We start from the raw sequence: 20144 nt of genomic DNA, 5'->3' as shown, positions 1-20144 counted from the left end.
CTCGACAGCGCCACCTAGAAAAATTAAACGGACGAGCCCCCGATCTACGAATCACGCACATGCACAAAAATTGGCACACACCTCAAACATGGCAAAACATACGAAAAAGTCTCTTGGAGCCATATCTCAAACCCAACAGGAAGTCGGATATTTTTAACTTCCTGTGGCGAAAAAGTGGCGCTTTTGCCATTTTCAGGCGTTGTATTTTAACGAACTCCTCCTAAGGATTTTTTCTGATAAACACCAAAATTGGGTTTTGTCATCTTAAAGCCTTGGTGATGTTAAATTGCGAAGCTTTAGAGATTTCATAGATGGACGTGTCCGTGGCGGCCTCGCAAACTTTGATGAATCGCCACAAAACAGGAAGTCTTTATAACTCAGGGATGCATTATCCGATCTGCCTCAAAATTCACACATTTAATAACAGTCCTGACCTGATCAGGTTTACGTGCCGATATCCAGTTACAGTTATAGCGCCACCTGCTGGCCACAGGAAATGACATGTTTGACACTGTAACAAACTCCTCCCACAAACTTTCCCGTATCAGCACCAAAATAGAGTGGTGTCATCTGAAAGCTCTAGCGATGATATATTGTAAAGATCTAGAGATTTTGCAAAGGGGCGTGTCTGTGGTGGCATGACAAACCTCAACGCTTCGCCATGGAACAGGAATTTCTTATAACACAACCACACAATGTCTGATCTGCCTGAAACTTCACATGATTGATAAAAGTCCTCTCCTGAACACATCCACATAACAATATTGAGTCAGTCATAGCGCCACCTGCTGGCAGAATATAGTTTGGCTTGTAACTCGGCCACACAATGTCTGATCTGCCTGAAACTTCACATGGTTGATGAAAGTCCTCTCTTGAGCACATCTACATAGTAATATTAAGTCAGAGTCATAGCGCCACCTGCTGGCAGAAGGAATTTTGGCTTGTAACTCGGCCAAACAATGTCAGATCTGCCTAAAATGTCACATGGTGGATGAAAGTCCTCTCCTAAACACATCTACATAATAATATTGAGTCTTTCATAGCGCCACCTGCTGGCAGAATGTAGTTTGTCTTAAAACACAATCTCCACACAATCTCTGATCTGCCTGAAACTTCACATGGTTGATAAAAGTCCACTCCTGAACACATCCACATAACAATATTGAGTCAGTCATAACGCCACCTGCTGGCAAAAGGTATTTTGGCTTATAACTCAGCCACACAATGTCCCATGTGCCTAAAACTTCACATGGTTGATAAGATTCCTCTCCGGAAGACATCTACATGCCAATCTTAAGTCAGAGTTATAGCGCCACCTGCTGACAGGAGGAAGTTTGGCATAAATCTGTGATTTTCTTAGATTTTTTTAATATATTGGCTTAAATTAATATTGTTCGCTGTTCTCTGTCATTGTAAGGTCACCGGGCGGCGGTGAGCCCGGGTGCGAGGTCCCTATCATCGCTGCTTGCAGCTTTAATTATTATTATTATTATTCCGCCCCCTATCGGGGCACTTTTGAGGGTCTAAACATGCCCGAAAACTCATGAAAATTTGCACACACACCAAACCCGGTGTAAATAGCAGGTTGATATGGGTCTCGGAAATGGGCGTGGCAAAATGACTCGACAGCGCCACCTAGAAAAATTAAACGGACGAGCCCCCAATCCACGAATCACACACATGCACGAAAATTGGCACACACCTCAAACACGCCAAAACATACGAAAAAGTCTCTTGGAGCCATATCTCAAACCCAACAGGAAGTCGGATATTTTTGACTTCCTGCGGCGAAAAAGTGGCGTTTTTGCCATTTCCAGGCGTTGTATTTTAACGAACTCCACCCAGGGATTTTATCCGATCGACACCAAAATTGGGTTTTGTCATCTAAAGGCCTTGGCGATGTTAAATTGCGAAGCTTTAGAGTTTTTGTCGATGGGCGTGTCCATGGCGGCCTCGCAAACTTTGACAATTCGCCACAAAACAGGAAGTCGTTATAACTCAGTCATGCATTATCCGATCTGCCTCAAAATTCACACGCTTGATAAGAGTCCTGACCTGAACACGTTTACATGCCAATATCCAGATACAGTTATAGCGCCACCTGCTGGCCACAGGAAATGACATGTTTTACACTCTAACAAACTCCTCCCACAAATTTTTTCGAATCAGCACCAAATTTTGGTTGTGTTATCTGAAAGCTCTAGCAATGATATATTGTGAAGATCTAGAGTTTTCGGAGAGGGGCGTGTCCGTTGCGCCATGACAAACCTCAACGCTTCGCCATGGAAAAGGAAGTCCTCATAACTCAACCACACAAAGTCCGGTCAGCCTGAAACTTCACATGGTTGATAAAAGTCCTCCCCTGAACACATCCACATAACAATATTGAAGTGGGCGTGGCAAAATGACTCGACAGCGCCACCTAGAAAAATTAAACGGACGAGCCCCCGATCTACGAATCACGCACATGCGCGAAAATTGGCACACACCTCAAACACGCCAAAACATACGAAAAAGTCTCTTGGAGCCATATCTCAAACCCAACAGGAAGTCGGATATTTTTAACTTCCTGCTGCAAATAAGTTGGATTTTTTGCCATTTCCAGGCGTTGTATCTTAACGAACTCCTCCTAGGGATTTTATGCTATCGACACCAAAATTGGGTTTTGTCATCTAAAGGCCTTGGCGATGTTAAATTGCGGAGCTTTATAGTTTTTGTCGATGGGCGTGTCCGTGGCGGCCCCGCAAACTTTGACGATTCGCCACAAAACCGGAAGTCATTATAACTTAGGCATGCATTATCCAATCTGCCTCAAAATTCACATGTTTAATAAGAGTCCAGACCAGAACACGTTTACATGCCAATATCCAGGTACAGTTATAGCGCCACCTGCTGGCCACAGGAAATGTCATGATTTACAGAGTAATAAACTCCTCCCACTATTTTTTTTGTATCAGCACCAAGTTTGGTGGGTTGTTATCTGAAAGCTTAAGTGATGATATATTGTCAAGATCTAGAGTTTTTGCAGAGGGGCGTGTCCGTGGCGGCATGACAAACCTCAACACTTCGCCGTGGAACAGGAAGTCCTTATATCTCAACCACACAAAGTCAGATCAGCCTGAAACTTCACATGATTGATAAAAGTCCTCTTCTGAACACATCCCCAAAACAGTAATGAGTCAGTCATAACGCCACCTGCTGGCAGAAGGTTGATAGGCTTATAACTCAGCCAAACAACATCCGATCTGCCTGAAACTTCACATGGTTGATTAAATTCCATTACTGAAGGCATCTACATGCCAATCTTAAGTCACAGTTATAGCGCCACTTGCTGGCAGATGGTAGTTTGCATTATAACTCAACCACACAAAGTCCGATCTGCCTGAAACTTCACATGGTTGATAAAAGTCCTCTCCTGAACACATCTACATAACAACATTGAGTCTGTCATAGCGCCACCTGCTGACAAAAGGCAGTTTGGCTTATAACTCAGCTAAAAAATGTTCGATCTGCCTGAAACTTCACATGGTTGATAAGATTCCTCTCCTGGTGACATCTACATGCCAATCTTGAGTCACAGTCATAGCGCCACCTGCTGAGAGGAGGAAGTTTGGCATGAATCGGTGATTTTCTCAGATGTTTTAAATATATTGGCTTAAATTATTACTGTTCGCTGTTCTCTGTCATCCTGAGGCCACCGGGCGGCGGTGAGCCCGGGTGCGAGGTCCCTATCATCGCTGCTTGCAGCTTTAATTAGGGACCGAGCACCGAAACGGTGCGTAGGCCCTATTGAAATTGCTCCGTTTATTATTATTATTATTATTATTATTCTCCTGCGAAATGAATCGCGGTTTTGAGGGGCTAAACATGCCCGAAAACTCACGCAACTTTGCACACGCCTCAGAAGTGGCGAAAATTTACGTTTGTTATGGGCTTCGGAAGTGGGCGTGGCAAAATGACTCGACAGCGCCACCTAGAAAAATTAAACGGACGAGCCCCCCATCCACGAATCACGCACATGCACGAAAATTGGCACACACCTCAAACATGCCAAAACATACGAAAAAGTCTCTTGGAGCCATATCTCAAACCCAACAGGAAGTCGGATATTTTTAACTTCCTGCGGCGAAAAATTGGCGCTTTTGCCATTTCCAGGCGTTGTATTTTAACGAACTCCTCCTAGGGATTTTATCCGATCGACACCAAAATTGGGTTTTGTCATCTAAAGGCCTTGGCGATGTTAAATTGCGAAGCTTTAGAGTTTTCATCGATGGGCGTGTCCGTGGCGGCCTCGCAAATTTTGACGATTCGCCACAAAAGAGGAAGTCGTTATAACTCAGGCATGCATTATCCGATCTGCCTCAAAATTCACACGCTTGATAAGCGTCCTGACCTGAACACGTTTACATGCCAATATCCAGATATAGTTATAGCGCCACCTGCTGGCCACAGGAAATTACATGATTTACGGAGTTACAAACTCCTCCCACAAATTTTATCGTATCAACACCAAAATTGAGTGGTGTTATCTGAAAGCTCTAGCGATGATATATTGTGAAGATCTAGTGTTTTCGCAGAGGGGCGTGTCCATGGCGGTATGACAAACCTCAACGCTTCACCATGGAACAGGAAGTCCTTATAACACAACCACACAATGTCCGATCAGCCTGAAACTTCACATGGTTGATAAACGTCATCTCTTGAACACATCCACATAACAATATTGAAGTGGGTGTGGCAAAATGACTCGACAGCGCCACCTAGAAAAATTAAACGGACGAGCCCCCGATCTACGAATCACGCACATGCACAAAAATTGGCACACACCTCAAACATGGCAAAAAATATGAAAAAGTCTCTTGGAGCTATATCTCAAACCCAACAGGAAGTCGGATATTTTTAACTTCCTGTGGCGAAAAAGTGGCGCTTTTGCCATTTTCAGACGTTGTATTTTAACGAACTCCTCCTAGGGATTTTATCTGATAAACACCAAAATTGGGTTTTGTCATCTTGAAGCCTTGGCGATGTTAAATTGCGAAGCTTTAGAGTTTTCATCGATGGGTGTGTCCGTGGCGGCCTTGCAAACTTTGATGATTCGCCACAAAACAGGAAGTCTTTATAACTCTGGCATGCATTATCAGATCTGCCTCAAAATTCACACATTTAATAACAGTCCTGACCTGATCAGGTTTATGTGCCGATATCCAGTTACAGTTATAGCGCCACCTGCTGGCCACAGGTAATGACATGTTTGACACTGTAACAAACTCCTCCCACAAACTTTCCCGTATCAGCACCAAAATAGAGTGGTGTCATCTGAAAGCTCTAGCGATGATATATTGTAAAGATCTAGAGTTTTTGCAGAGGGGCGTGTCTGTGGTGGCATGACAAACCTCAACGCTTCGCCATGGAACAGGAATTTCTTATAACTCAACCACACAATGTCTGATCTGCCTGAAACTTCACATGATTGATAAAAGTCCTCTCCTGAACAAATCTACATAACAATACTGAGTCAGTCATAGCGCCACCTGCTGGCGGAATGTAGTTTGTCTTAAAACACAATCTCCACACAATCTCTGATCTGCCTGAAACTTCACATGGTTGATAAAAGTCCGCTCCTGAACACATCCACATAACAATATTAAGTCAGTCATAACGCCATCTGCTGGCAGAAGGTAGTTTGGCTTATAAGTCAGCCACACAATGTCCCATGTGCCTGAAACTTCACATGGTTGATAAGATTCCTCTCCTTAAGACATCCACATGCCAATCTTAAGTCACAGTTATAGCGCCACCTGCTGACAGGAGGAAGTTTGGCATAAATCTGTGATTTTCTTAGATTTTTTTTATATATTGGCTTAAATTATTACTGTTCGCTGTTCTCTGTCATCGTAAGGTCACCGGGCGGCGGTGAGCCCGGGTGCGAGGTCCCTTTCATCGCTGCTTGCAGCTTTAATTATTATTATTATTATTATTCCGCCCCCTATCGGGGCACTTTTGAGGGTCTAAACATGCCCGAAAACTCATGAAAATTTGCACACACACCAAACGCGGTGTAAATAGCAGGTTGATATGGGTCTCGGAAGTGGGCGTGGCAAAATGACTCGACAGCGCCACCTAGAAAAATTAAACGGACGAGCCCCCGATACACGAATCACGCACATGCACGAAAATTGGCACACACCTTAAACATGCCAAAACATACGAAAAAGTCTCTTGGAGGCATATCTCAAACCCAATAGGAAGTCAGATATTTTGTACTTCCTGCGGCGAAAAAGTGTCGATTTTGCCATTTCCAGGCGTTGTATTTTAACGAACTCCTCCTAGGGATTTTATACGATCGACACCAAAATTGGGTTTTGTCATCTAAAGGCCTTGGCGATGTTAAATTGCGAAGCTTTAGAGTTTTTGTCGATGGGCGTGTCCGTGGCGGCCTCGCAAACTTTGACTATTCGCCACAAAACAGGAAGTCGTTATAACTCAGGCATGCATTATCTGATCTGCATTAAATTTCACATGTTTGATAAGAGTCCTGACCTGAACACGTTTACATGCCGATATCCAGATATAGTTATAGCGCCACCTTCTGGCCACAGGAAATTACATGTTTTACATTGTAACAAACTCCTCCCACAAATTTTATGGTATCAGCACCAAATTTCGGTAGTGTTATCTGAAAGCCCTAGCAATAATATATTGTGAAGATCTAGAGTTTTTGCAGAGGGGCGTGTCCGTGGCGGCATGACAAACCTCAACGCTTCGCCATGGAACAGGAAGTCCTTATAACTCAACCACACAATGTCTGATCTGCCTGAAACTTCACAGGGTTGATAAAAGTCCTCTCCTGAACACATCCACATAACAATATTGAAGTGGGCGTGGCAAAATGACTCGACAGCGCCACCTAGAAAAATTAAACGGACGAGCCCCTGATCTACGAATCACGCACATGCACAAAAATTGGCACACACCTCAAACACGCCAAAACATACGAAAAAGTCTCTTGGAGCCATATCTCAAACCCAACAGGAAGTCGGATATTTTTAACTTCCTGCTGCAAAAAAGTGGCGTTTTTGCCATTTTCAGGCGTTGTATTTTAACGAACTCCTCCTAGGGATTTTATCCGATCAACACCAAAATTGGGTTTTGTCATCTTAAAGCCTTGGTGATGTTAAATTGCGAAGCTTTAGAGTTTTCATCGATGGGCGTGTCCATGGCGGCCTCGCAAACTTTGATGATTCGCCACAAAACAGGAAGTCTTTATAACTCTGGCATGCAATATTCGATCTGCCTCAAAATTCACACATTTAATAACAGTCCTGACCTGATCAGGTTTACGTGCCAATATCCAGATACAGTTATAGCGCCACCTGCTGGCCACAGGAAATGATATGTTTTACGGAGTAACAAACTCCTTCCACAAATTTTATCGTATCAGCACCAAAATTGGGTAGTGTTATCTGAAAGCTCTAGCGATGATATATTGTGAAGATCTAGAGTTTTCAGAGAGGGGCGTGTCCGTGGCGGCATGACAAACCTCACTGCTTCGCCATGGAACAGGAAGTCCTTATAACTCAACCACACAATGTCCGATCAGCCTGAAACTTCACAGGGTTTATAAAAGTCCTCTCCTGAATACATCTACATAGTAATATTGAGTCAGAGTCATAGCACCACCTGCTGGCAGAAGGAAGTTTGGCTTGTAACTCGGCCACACAATCTCTGATCAGCCTGAAACTTCACATGGTTGATAAAAGTCCACTCCTGAACACATCCACATAACAATATTGAGTCAGTTATAACGCCACCTGCTGGCAGAGGGTAGTTTGGCTTATAACTCAGCCACACAATGTCCCATGTGCCTGAAACTTCACACGGTTGATAAGATTCCTCTCCGGAAGACATCTACATGCCAATTGTGAGTCAAAGTTATAGCGCCACCTGCTGACAGGAGGAAGTTTGGCATAAATGTGTGATTTTCTTAGATTTTTAAAAATATATTGGCTTAAATTATTATTGTTCGCTGTTCTCTGTCAATTGTAAGGCCACCGGGCGGCGGTGAGCCCGGGTGCGAGGTCCCTATCATCGCTGCTTGCAGCTTTAATTATTATTATTATTATTATTCCGCCCCCTATCGGGGCACTTTTGAGGGTCTAAACATGCCCGAAAACTCATGAAAATTTGCACACACACCAAACCCGGTGTAAATAGCAGGTTGATATGGGTCTCGGAAGTGGGCGTGGCAAAATGACTCGACAGCGCCACCTAGAAAAATTAAACGGACGAGCCCCCGATCCACGAATCACACACATGCACGAAAATTGGCACACACCTCAAACATGCCAAAACATACGAAAAAGTCTCTTGGAGCCATATCTCAAACCCAACAGGAAGTCGGATATTTTTGACTTCCTGCGGCGAAAAAGTGGCGTTTTTGCCATTTCCAGGCGTTGTGTTTTAACGAACTCCTCCTAGGGATTTTATCCGATCGACACCAAAATTGGGTTTTGTCATCTAAAGGCCTTGGCGATGTTAAATTGCGAAGCTTTAGAGTTTTCGTCGATGGGCGTGTCCGTGGCGGCCTCGCAAACTTTGACGATTCGCCACAAAACAGGAAGTCGTTATAACTCAGGCATGCATTATCCGATCTGCGTCAAAATTCACACGTTTGATAAGAGTCCTGACCTGAACACGATTACATGCCAATATCCAGATACAGAAATAGCGCCACCTACTGGCCACAGGAAATGACATGTTTTACACTGTAACAAACTCCTCCCACAAATTTTATGGTATCAGCACCAAAATTGAGTGGTGTCATCTGAAAGCTCTATCGGTGATATTTTGTAAAGATTTAGAGTTTTTGCAGAGGGGCGTGTCCGTGGCGGCATGACAAACCTCAACGCTTCGCCAAGGAACGGGAAGTCCTCATAACTCAACCACACAAAGTCTGATCAGCCTGAAACTTCATATGGTTGATATACGTCATCTCTTGAACACATCCACATAACAATATTGAAGTGGGCGTGGCAAAATGACTCGACAGCGCCACCTAGAAAAATATAACGGACGAGCCCCTGATCTACGAATCACGCACATGCGTGAAAATTGGCACACACCTCAAACACGCCAAAACATACGAAAAAGTCTCTTGGAGCCATATCTCAAACCCAACAGGAAGTCGGATATTTTTAACTTCCTGCTGCAAATAAGTGGCATTTTTGCCATTTCTAGCCGTTGTATTTTAACGAACTCCTCCTAGAGATTTTATCCGATTGACACCAAAATTGGGTTTTGTCATCTAAAGGCCTTGGCGATGTTAAATTGCGAAGCTTTAGAGTTTTTGTCGATGGGCGTGTCCGTGGCGGCCTCGCAAACTTTGACGATTCGCCACAAAACAGGAAGTCGTTATAACTCAGGCATGCATTATCCGATCTGCCTCAAAATTCACACGTTTGATAAGAGTCCAGACCTGAACAAGTTTACATGCCGATATCCAGATACAGTTATAGTGCCACCTGCTGGCCACAGGAAATGACATGTTTTACATCGTAACAAACTCCTCCCACAAATTTTTTCGTATCAGCACCAAATTTGGGTTGTGTTATCTGAAAGCTCTAGCGATGATATATTGTGAAGATCTAGAGTTTTCGGAGAGGGGCGTGTCCGTGGCGGCATGACAAACCTCAACGCTTCGCCATGGAACAGGAAGTCCTTATATCTCAAGCACACAATGTCCGATCTGCCTGAAACTTCACATGGTTGATAAAAGTCCTCTCCTGAACACATCCTCATAACAATAATGAAATGGGTGTGGCAAAATGACTCGACAGCGCCACCTATAAAAATTAAACGGACGAGCCCCTGATCTACGAATCACGCACATGCATGAAAATTGGCACACACCTTAAACACGCCAAAACATACGAAAAAGTCTCTTGGAGCCATATCTCAAACCAAACAGGAAGTCGGATATTTTTAACTTCCTGCGGCAAATAAGTTGCATTTTTGCCATTTCCAGGCTTTGTATCTTAACGAACTCCTCCTAGGGATTTTATCCTATCGACACCAAAATTGGGTTTTGTCATCTAAAGGCCTTGGCGATGTTAAATTGCGAAGCTTTAGAGTTTTCGTTGATGGGCGTGTCCGTGGCGGCCTCGCAAACTTTGACGATTTGCCACAAAACCGGAAGTCATTATAACTCAGGCATGCATTATCCGATCTGCCTCAAAATTCACATGTTTAATATAAGTCCAGACCAGAACAAGTTTACATGCCGATATCCAGATACAGTTATAGCGCCACCCGCTGGCCACAGAAAATGTCATGATTTACAAAGTAAAAAACTCATCCCACAAATTTTTTCATATCAGCGCCAAATTTGGGTGGTTGTGTATCTGAAAGCTCAAGCGATGATATATTGTGAAGATCTAGAGTTTTCGCAGAGGGGCGTGTCTGTGGTGGCATGACAAACCTCAACGCTTCGCCATGAAAAAGGAAGTCCTTATAACTCAACCACACAATGTCTGATATGCCTGAAACTTCACAGGATTGATAAAAGTCCACTCCTGAAGACATCTACATGCCAATATTGAGTCACAGTCATAGCGCCACCTGCTGGCAGAAGGTAGTTTGGCTCATAACTCAGCCACACAATGTCCGATCTGCCTGAAAGTTCACATGGTTGATAAAAGTCTTCTCCTGAACATATCTACATAACAATATTGAGTCAGTTATAGCGCCACCTGCTGGCAGAAGGTAGTTTGTATTATAACTCAGCCAAACAATGTCAGAACTGCTTGAAACTTCACATGGTTGATAAAATTATTCTCCTAAAGACATCTACATGACAATACTGAGTCACAGTCATAGCGCCACCTGCTGATAGGAGGAAGTTTGGCATAAATCTGTGGATTTTTAAAGTTTTTTATATATATCGGCTTAAATTGTTATTGTTCACTGTTCTCTGTCATCCTGAGGCCACCGGGCGGCGGTGAGCCCGGGTGCGAGGTCCCTATCATCGCTGCTTGCAGCTTTAATTATTCTTCTTCTTCTTCTTCTTCTTCTTCCGCGGAATGAATCGCGGTTTTGAGGGGCTAAACATGCCCGAAAACTCACGAAACTTTGCACACGCCTCAGAAGTGGCGAAAATTTACGTTTGTTATGGGCTTCAGAAGTGGGCGTGGCAAAATGACTCGACAGCGCCACCTAGAAAAATTAAACGGACGAGCCCCCGATATACGAATCACGCACATGCATGAAAATTGGCACACACCTCAAACATGCCAAAACATACGAAAAAGTCTCTTGGAGCCATATCTCAAACCCAACAGGAAGTCGGATATTTTTAACTTCCTGCTGCGAAAAAGTGGCGTTTTTGCCATTTCCAGGCGTTGTATTTTAACGAACTCCTCCTAGGGATTTTATCCGATCGACACCAAAATTGGGTTTTGTCATCTAAAGGCCTTGGCGATGTTAAATTGCAAAGCTTTAGAGTTTTCGTCGATGGGCGTGTCCGTGGCGGCCTTGCAAACTTTGATGATTCGCCACAAAACAGGAAGTCGTTATAACTCAGGCATGCATTACCCGATCTGCCTCAAAATTCACACGCTTGATAAGCGTCCTGACCTGAACACGTTTACATGCCAATATCCAGATACAGTTACAGCGCCACCTGCTGGCCACAGGAAATGACATGATTTACGGAGTAACAAACTCCTCCCACAAATTTTATCGTATCAGCACCAAATTTGAGTAGTGTCATCTGAAAGCTCTAGCGATTATATATTGTAGAGATCTAGAGTTTTCGGAGAGGGGCGTATCTGTGGCGGTATGACAAACCTCAACGCTTCGCCATGGAACAGGAAGTCCTTATAACACAACCACACAATGTCCGATCTGCCTGAAACTTCACATGGTTGATAAACGTCCTCTCTTGAACACATCCACATAACATTATTGAAGTGGGCGTGGCAAAATGACTCGACAGCGCCACCTAGAAAAATTAAACGGACGAGCCCCCGATCTACGAATCACGCACATGCACAAAAATTGGCACACACCTCAAACATGGCAAAACATACGAAAAAGTCTCTTGGAGCCATATCTCAAACCCAACAGGAAGTCGGATATTTTTAACTTCCTATGGCGAAAAAGTGGCGCTTTTGCCATTTTCAGGTGTTGTATTTTAACGAACTCCTCCTAGGGATTTTATCTGATAAACACCAAAATTGGGTTTTGTCATCTTAAAGCCTTGGTGATGTTAAATTGCAAAGCTTTAGAGTTTTCATCGATGGGCGTGTCCGTGGCGGCCTCGCAAACTATGATGATTCGCCACAATTCAGGAAGTCTTTATAACTCAGGCATGCATTATTCGATCTGCCTCAAAATTCACACATTTAATAACAGCCCTGACCTGAACAGGTTTACGTGCCGATATCCAGTTACAAATATAGCGCCGCCTGCTGGCCACAGGAAATGACATGTTTGACACTGTAACAAACTCCTCCCACAAACTTTCCCGTATCAGCACCAAAATAGAGTGGTGTCATCTGAAAGCTCTAGCGATTATATATTGTAAAGATCTAGAGTTTTTGCAGAGGGGCGTGTCTGTGGTGGCATGACAAACCTCAACGCTTCGCCATTTAACAGGAATTTCTTATAACTCAACCACACAATGTCTGATCTGCCTGAAACTTCACATGATTGATAAAAGTCCTCTCCTGAACACATCCACATAACAATATTGAGTTAGTCATAGCGCCACCTGCTGGCAGAAGATAGTTTGGCTTGTAACTCGGCCACACAATGTCCGATCTGCCTGAAACTTCACATGGTTGATGAAAGTCCTCTCTTGAGCACATCTACATAGTAATATTAAGTCAGAGTCATAGCGCCACCTGCTGGCAGAAGGAATTTTGGCTTGTAACTCGGCCAAACAATGTCAGATCTGCCTAAAATGTCACATGATTGATGAAAGTCCTCTCCTGAACACATCCACATAACAATATTGAGTCAGTCATAGTGCCACCTGCTGGCAGAAGATAGTTTGGCTTATAACTCAGCCACACAATGTCCCATGTGCCTGAAACTTCACATGGTTGATAAGATTCCTCTCCGGAAGACATCTACATGCCAATCTTAAGTCAGAGTTATAGCGCCACCTGCTGACAGGAGGAAGTTTGGCATAAATCTGTGATTTTCTTAGATTTTTTTTATATATTGGCTTAAATTAATATTGTTCACTGTTCTCTGTCATTGTAAGGTCACCGGACGGCGGTGAGCCCGGGTGCGAGGTCCCTATCATCGCTGCTTGCAGCTTTAATTATTATTATTATTATTCCGCCCCCTATCGGGGCACTTTTGAGGGTCTAAACATGCCCGAAAACTCATGAAAATTTGCACACACACCAAACGCGGTGTAAATAGCAGGTTGATATGGTTCTCGGAAGTGGGCGTGGCAAAATGACTCGACAGCGCCACCTAGAAAAATTAAACGGACGAGCCCCCGATACACGAATCACGCACATGCACGAAAATTGGCACACACCTCAAACATGCCAAACCATACGAAAAAGTCTCTTGGAGCCATATCTCAAACCCAACAGGAAGTCGGATATTTTTAACTTCCTGTGGCGAAAAAGTGGCGTTTTTGCCATTTCCAGGCGTTGTATTTTAACGAACTCCTCCTAGGGATTTTATCCGATCGACACCAAAATTGGGTTTTGTCATCTAAAGACCTTGGCGATGTTAAATTGCGAAGCTTTAGAGTTTTCATCGATGGGCGTGTCCGTGGCGGCCTCGCAAACTTTGACGATTCGCCACAAAAGAGGAAGTCATTATAACTCAGGCATGCATTATCCGATCTGCCTCAAAATCCACTCGCTTGATAAGCGTCCTGACCTGAACACGTTTACATGCCAATATCCAGATACAGTTACAGCGCCACCTGCTGGCCACAGGAAATGACATGATTTACGGAGTAACAAACTCCTCCCACAAATTTTATCGTATCAGCACCAAAATTGAGTGGTGTCATCTGAAAGCTGTAGCGATGTTATATTGTAGAGATCTAGAGTTTTCACAGAGGGGTGTGTCCGTGGCGGTATGACAAACCTCAACGCTTCGCCATGGAACAGGAAGTCCTTATAACTCAACCACACAATGTCCGATCTGCCTGAAACTTCACATGGTTGATAAACGACATCTCTTGAACACATCCACATAACAATATTGAAGTGGGCGTGGCAAAATGACTCGACAGCGCCACCTAGAAAAATTAAACGGACGAGCCCCCGATCTACAAATTACGCACATGCACAAAAATTGGCACACACCTCAAACATGGCAAAACATACGAAAAAGTCTCTTGGAGCCATATCTCAAACCCAACAGGAAGTTGGATATTTTTAACTTCCTATGGCGAAAAAGTGGCGTTTTTGCCATTTCCAGGCGTTGTATTTTAACGAACTCCTCCTAGGGATTTTATCTGATAAACACCAAAATTGGGTTTTGTCATCTTAAAGCCTTGGTGATGTTAAATTGCGAAGCTTTAGAGTTTTCATCGATGGGCGTGTCCGTGGCGGCCTCGCAAACTTTGATGATTCGCCACAAAACAGGAAGTCTTTATAACTCTGGCATGCAATATTCGATCTGCCTCAAAATTCACACATTTAATAACAGTCCAGACCTGAACAGGTTTACGTGCCGATATCCAGTTACAGTTATAGCGCCACCTGCTGGCCACAGGAAATGACATGTTTGACACTGTAACAAACTCCTTCCACAAACTTTCCCATATCAGCACCAAAATAGAGTGGTGTCATCTGAAAGCTCTAGTGATGATATATTGTAAAGATCTAGAGTTTTTGCAGAGGGGCGTGTCTGTGGTGGCATGACAAACCTCAACGCTTCGCCATGGAACAGGAATTTCTTATAACTCAACCACACAATGTCTGATCTGCCTGAAACTTCACATGATTGATAAAAGTCCTCTCCTGAACACATCCACATAACAATATTGAGTTAGTCATAGCGCCACCTGCTGGCAGAAGGTAGTTTGGCTTGTAACTCGGCCACACAATGTCCGATCTGCCTGAAACTTCACATGGTTGATGAAAGTCCTCTCTTGAGCACATCTACATGATAATATTGAGTCAGAGTCATAGCGCCACCTGCTGGCAGAAGGAATTTTGGCTTGTAACTCGGCCACACAATGTCAGATCTGCCTAAAATTTCACATGGTTGATGAAAGTCCTCTCCTAAACACATCTACATAATAATATTGAGTCTTTCATAGCGCCACCTGCTGGCAGAATGTAGTTTGTCTTTAAACACAATCTCCACACAATCTCTGATCTGCCTGAAACTTCACATGGTTGATAAAAGTCCGCTTCTGAACACATCCACATAACAATATTGAGTCAGTCATAACGCCACCTGCTGGCAGAAGGTAGTTTGGCTTATAACTCAGCCACACAATGTCCCATGTGCCTGAAACTTCACATGGTTGATTAAATTCCTCTCCTGAAGACATCTACATGCCAATCTTAAGTCACAGTTATAGCGCCACCTGCTGACAGGAGGAAGTTTGGCATAAATCTGTGATTTTCTTAGATTTTTTTATATATTGGCTTAAATTAATATTGTTCGCTGTTCTCTGTCATCGTAAGGTCACCGGGCGGCGGTGAGCCCGGGTGCGAGGTCCCTATCATCGCTGCTTGCAGCTTTAATTAGGGACCGAGCACCGAAACGGTGCGTAGGCCCTATTGGAATTGCTCCGTTTATTATTATTATTATTATTATTATTATTATTCTCGTCCGGAATGAATCGCGGTTTTGAGGGGCTAAACATGCCCGAAAACTCACGCAACGTTGCACACGCCTCAGAAGTGGTGAAAATTTACGTTTATTATGGGCTTCGGAAGTGGGCGTGGCAAAATGACTCGACAGCGCCACCTAGAAAAATTAAACGGACGAGCCCCCGATCCATGAATCACGCACATGCACGAAAGTTGACACACACCTCAAACATGCCAAAACATACGAAAAAGTCTCTTGGAGCCATATCTCAAACCCAACAGGAAGTCGGATATTTTTAACTTCCTGCGGCGAAAAAGTGGCGTTTTTGCCATTTCCAGGCGTTGTACTTTAACGAACTCCTCCTAGGGATTTTATCCGATCGACACCAAAATTGGGTTTTGTCATCTAAAGGCCTTGGCGATGGTAAATTGCGAAGCTTTAGAGTTTTCATCGATGGGCGTGTCCGTGGCGGCCTCGCAAACTTTGACGATTCGCCACAAAAGAGGAAGTCGTTATAACTCAGGCATGCATTATCTGATCTGCCTCAAAATTCACACGCTTGATAAGCGTCCTGACCTGAACACGTTTACATGCCACTATCCAGATACAGTTACAGCGCCACCTGCTGGCCACAGGAAATGACATGATTTACGGAGTTATAAACTCCTCCCACAAATTTTATCGTATCAACACCAAAATTGAGTGGTGTCCTCTGAAAGCTCTAGCGATGTTATATTGTGAAGATCTAGAGTTTTCGCAGAGGGGTGTGTCTGTGGCGGCATGACAAACCTCAACGCTTCGCCATGGAACAGGAAGTCCTTATAACACAACCACACAATGTCCGATCTGCCTGAAACTTTACATGGTTGATAAACTTCATCTCTTGAACACATCCACATAACATTATTGAAGTGGGCGTGGCAAAATGACTCGACAGCGCCACCTAGAAAAATTAAACAGACGAGCCCCTGATCTACGAATCACGCACATGCACAAAAATTGGCACACACCTCAAACATGGCAAAACATACGAAAAAGTCTCTTGGAGCCATATCTCAAACCCAACAGGAAGTCGGATATTTTTAACTTCCTGTGGCGAAAAAGTGGCGCTTTTGCCATTTTCAGGCGTTGTATTTTAACAAACTCCTCCTAGGGATTTTATCTGATAAACACCAAAATTGGGTTTTGTCATCTTAAAGCCTTGGTGATGTTAAATTGCGAAGCTTTAGAGTTTTCATCGATGGGCGTGTCCGTGGCGGCCTCGCAAACTTTGATGATTCGCCACAAAACAGGAAGTCTTTATAACTCAGGGATGCATTATTCGATCTGCCTCAAAATTCACACTTTTAATAACAGTCCTGACCTGAACAGGTTTACGTGCTGATAATATTGAGTCTTTCATAGCGCCACCTGCTGGCAGAATGTAGTTTGTCTTAAAACACAATCTCCACACAATCTCTGATCTGCCTGAAACTTCACATGATTGATAAAAGTCCTCTCCTGAACACATCCACATAACAATATTGAGTCAGTCATAACGCCACCTGCTGGCAGAAGGTAGTTTGGCTTATAACTCAGCCACACAATGTCCCATGTGCCTGAAACTTCACATGGTTGATAAGATTCCTCTCCGGAAGATATCTACATGCCAATCTTAAGTCACAATTATATCGCCACCTGCTGACAGGAGGAAGTTTGGCATAAATCTGTGATTTTCTTAGATTTTTTTTAATATATTGGCTTAAATTATTATTGTTCGCTGTTCTCTGTCATCGTAAGGTCACCGGGTGGCGGTGAGCCCGGGTGCGAGGTCCCTATCATCGCTGCTTGCAGCTTTAATTAGGGACCGAGCACCGAAACGGTGCGTAGGCCCTATTGGAATTGCTCCGTTTATTATTATTATTATTATTATTATTATTATTATTATTATTATTCTCCTCCGGAATGAATCGCGATTTTGAGGGGCTAAACATGCCCGAAAACTCACGCAACTTTGCACACGCCTCAGAAGTGGCGAAAATTTACGTTTGTTAAGGGCTTCGGAAGTGGGCGTGGCAAAATGACTCGACAGCGCCACCTAGAAAAATTAAACGGACGAGCCCCCGATCCACGAATCACGCACATGCACAAAAATTGGCACACACCTCAAACATGCCAAAACATACGAAAAAGTCTCTTGGAGCCATATCTCAAACCCAACAGGAAGTCGGATATTTTTTACTTCCTGCGGCGAAAAAGTGGCGTTTTTGCCATTTCCAGGCGTTGTACTTTAACGAACTCCTCCTAGGGATTTTATCCGATCGACACCAAAATTGGGTTTTGTCATCTAAAGGCCTTGGCGATGGTAAATTGCGAAGCTTTAGAGTTTTCATCGATGGGCGTGTCCGTGGCGGCCTCGCAAACTTTGACGATTCGCCACAAAACAGGAAGTCGTTATAACTCAGGCATGCATTATCCGATCTGCCTCAAAATTCATACGATTGATAAGCGTCCTAACCTGAACACGTTTACATGCCAATATCCAGATACAGTTACAGCGCCACCTGCTGGCCACAGGAAATGACATGATTTACGGAATCATAAACTCCTCCCACAAATTTTATCGTATCAACACCAAAATTGAGTGGTGTCATCTGAAAGCTCTAGCGATGATATATTGTGAAGATCTAGAGTTTTCGGAGAGGGGCGTGTCCGTGGCGGTATGACAAACCTCAACGCTTCGCCATGGAACAGGAAGTCCTTATAACACAACCACACAATGTCCGATCTGCCTGAAACTTCACATGGTTGATAAACGTCATCTCTTGAACACATCCACATAACAATATTGAAGTGGGCGTGGCAAAATGACTCGACAGCGCCACCTAGAAAAATTAAATGGACGAGCCCCCGATCTACGAATCACACACATGCACAAAAATTGGCACACACCTCAAACATGGCAAAACATACGAAAAAGTCTCTTGGAGCCATATCTCAAACCCAACAGGAAGTCGGATATTTTTAACTTCCTCTGGCGAAAAAGTGGCGCTTTTGCCATTTCCAGGCGTTGTATTTTAACAAACTCCTCCTAGGGATTTTATCTGATAAACACCAAAATTGAGTTTTGTCATCTTAAAGCCTTGGTGATGTTAGATTGCGAAGCTTTAGAGTTTTCATCGATGAGCGTGTCCGTGGCGGCCTCGCAAACTTTGATGATTCGCCACAAAACAGGAAGTCATTATAACTCTGGCATGCAATATTCGATCTGCCTCAGAATTCACACATTTAATAACAGTCCTGACCTGATCAGGTTTACGTGCCGACATCCAGGTACAGTTATAGCGCCACCTGCTGGCCACAGGAAATGACATGTTTGACACTCTAACAAACTCCTCCCACAAACTTTCCCGTATCAGCACCAAAATAGAGTGAAGTCATCTGAAAGCTCTAGCGATGATATATTGTGAAGATCTAGAGTTTTTGCAAGAGGGGCGTGTCTGTGGTGGCATGACAAACCTCAACGCTTCGCCATGGAACAGGAATTCCTTATAACTCAACCACACAATGTCTGATCTGCCTGAAACTTCACATGATTGTTAAAAGTCCTCTCCTGAACACATCCACATAACAATATTGAGTCAGTCATAGCGCCACCTGCTGGCAGAAGGTAGTTTGGCTTGTAACTCGGCCACACAATGTCAGATCTGCCTAAAATGTCACATGGTTGATGAAAGTCCTCTCCAAAACACATCTACATAATAATATTGAGTCAATCATAACGCCACCTGCTGGCAGACGGTAGTTTGGCTTATAACTCAGCCACACAATGTCCCATGTGCCTGAAACTTTACATGGTTGATAAGATTCCTCTCCGGAAGACATCTACATGCCAATCTTAAGTCACAGTTATAGCGCCACCTGCTGACAGATGGTAGTTTGCAGTATAACTCAACCACACAAAGTCCGATCTGGCTGAAACTTCACAAGTTTGATAAAAGTCCTCTCCTGAACACATCTACATAACAACATTGAGTCTGTCATAGCGCCACCTGCTGACAAAAGGCAGTTTGGCTTATAACTCAGCCAAACAATGTCCGATCTGCCTGAAACTTCACATGATTGATTAAATTCCTCTCCTGAAGACATCTACATGCCAATCGTGACTCACAGTTATAGCGCCACCTGCTGACAGGAGGAAATTTGGCATAAATCTGTTATTTTCTCAGATTTTTTTATTATATCGGCTTAAATTATTACTGTTCGCTGTTCTCTGTCATCCTGAGGCCACCGGGCGGCGGTGAGCCCGAGTGCGAGGTCCCTATCATCGCTGCTTGCAGCTTTAATTAGGGACCGAGCAC

Source organism: Danio rerio, chromosome 25 (assembly GCF_052040795.2).
Source record: "Danio rerio strain M-AB ecotype USA chromosome 25, GRCz13ab, whole genome shotgun sequence".
Taxonomy (NCBI): domain Eukaryota; kingdom Metazoa; phylum Chordata; class Actinopteri; order Cypriniformes; family Danionidae; genus Danio; species Danio rerio.
This window is presented reverse-complemented; position numbering follows the sequence as displayed.